This window comes from Austrofundulus limnaeus, unplaced genomic scaffold (assembly GCF_001266775.1).
Source record: "Austrofundulus limnaeus strain Quisiro unplaced genomic scaffold, Austrofundulus_limnaeus-1.0 Scaffold61, whole genome shotgun sequence".
Classification (NCBI taxonomy): Eukaryota; Metazoa; Chordata; class Actinopteri; order Cyprinodontiformes; family Rivulidae; genus Austrofundulus; species Austrofundulus limnaeus.
Genome location: NW_013952463.1, coordinates 1,830,916 through 1,832,743, shown reverse-complemented (window position 1 = coordinate 1,832,743; position 1,828 = coordinate 1,830,916). Strand labels below are relative to the sequence as shown.

The following is a 1,828-nucleotide window of genomic DNA, read 5'->3' as shown; positions in this document are numbered from 1 at the left end:
TTGATTTCTTTGTATGTATGGATCACTTGGGTTGTTACCGACATCTGGTGAAAATTTCATGTCATTAGCACCTCTAGTAATATATCTACTGAGAAAAATGGTGACGTGTTCAATACTTATTTTACCCGCTGTATTTGGTGAGAGAAAACCAAGGAAAGAAATTATCTGTGGAAAACGCTGGCTCTCAGCTTCCGTAGTCCATTGATGACTTTGTGAAAGTTTCATTATAACCTGCCCAGTGGTGCCTGAGATATTTTTCTAACAAACAGGCACAGAGGCACACAGGTAAACATATGACTGAGCTTTCTGAGGCAGGTGTTCATTAGTGGAAATGAAAAAACACACGAGTTCCTCGCAGAGTTAAAAATATACATCTTAAAGTCAGGGTTGTATTTGGCAAACATTAAAAATAATAGTAAAATTAATAATTATTTTTTTAAATGACACTCAAAATCCCAATTTTTCCTTTTTCCTTTATGAAAAAATAGTTTTTGTCTAAAAAAAAAGAACTGAATAACAAAAACTGAACATCTTTTAATTTTGTGTCAAAGAAATATATATATTTTCTTTCAGGGATACGATGTGAGTCATAACCTTCAATCAGTCAATCAACCTTTATTTAGCCTCTAATGCAACAAAGATGAATTCAAAGTTATTTACAGTGGATTAAAACTGAACAAGATATTAAAAAGGAGCAACAAACAAGTAACCAAAACCACACAAAAGTACTGAAAACTGATGAGTTGTAAATGTTTTGAACACCGGGACTGGAGGAACACATTTTTTGTGCAAACTATAAAACAAAGGACTCTGACATCTTCAGTCATGGAGTTTGAGAAAAACCTGAGTGTAAAAGTTAAAGGAAATAACAAACTTTGTTTGATGCACATTGCCTGTGTTGCTGTGATCGATGCGCCACACGAACAATAAAGTGTGTGTTCACAGTCTGACACCAGGATGAAGGCCTGCATCGTGTCTTTAGAGAAATGCTGCCTGGTTGAACACGTCTGAGAAGCAAAAAAGAGACCGCAGACACTCGTCCTGCGGTCAGATTAGTCCACTTTTCATCTTGTTTTGGGAAAAACGTGACGTTGAATTTTGAACACTATAGAAAGAAAATGTGCTGAAGTTTGTCTGTGGGGTCTTTTTGCTCTGATGACTTACAGCTGTGGAGCGATGTTACCTTCAAGACATTTTTACCTGGGTGGTTTCAGGAGGACACTGCAACAGTCCGACAGATTCACTGCCCACTGCTGAAGGTAAAAGAGCGAAAATGTTTTTGTCTGTTTGTTTGTTGTGTTAAAGATTTATGTTATCAACCTTTGTCTAACCAGACAAACCCCACTGAGATCACAGATCTCTTTTGCAAGGGAGGCCTGGGACTGAAGGCAACCTAAAATGTATTTTTTTTTTTTTTTTGACTGTGGTAAAATAACCAAAGTACCAGGAAAAAAGGGAGTGTAGTTATCCCATGGTTAATAATGAAAGTCATGAAAAATGTCTCCCCTTCGAAATGTATTTTAATTAAAAAAACATGCAGAATTACACTCCAGGCAATGTACCAAAACATAGGTACTGGGGAACAAAGGAATCAGGGAAAATAGGTACCAGGAAACACAGACCTAAATACATTTGTACTGTAGACATGGGTACTGAGAAACATAGGTACCTGGAAACATAGGTACTGATAAATCATAGGTATCACAAAACAGATGTAGCAAAGCCCATATGAACAAGGGAACATAGATATTGAGAAAAATAAGCACCAGGGAACATAGGTACCTGGAAACGTAGGCATCAGGGAACATGGCACTTTGAACATAGATAC

At 37.0% G+C, this 1,828-nt stretch overlaps 1 long non-coding RNA gene across 1 annotated transcript in view; it reads left to right on the top strand.

The window, feature by feature from the left end:
- The window catches only part of LOC106518475 (uncharacterized), an 8,872-nt gene extending 7,369 nt beyond the window's left edge, over positions 1-1,503 (top strand). Inside the window, exon 3 of the long non-coding RNA XR_001310322.1 lies at positions 1,167-1,503. This is a non-coding gene — a long non-coding RNA (uncharacterized LOC106518475). The remainder of the gene's footprint in view (positions 1-1,166) is intronic.
- Positions 1,504-1,828: the final 325 nt, after the last annotated feature.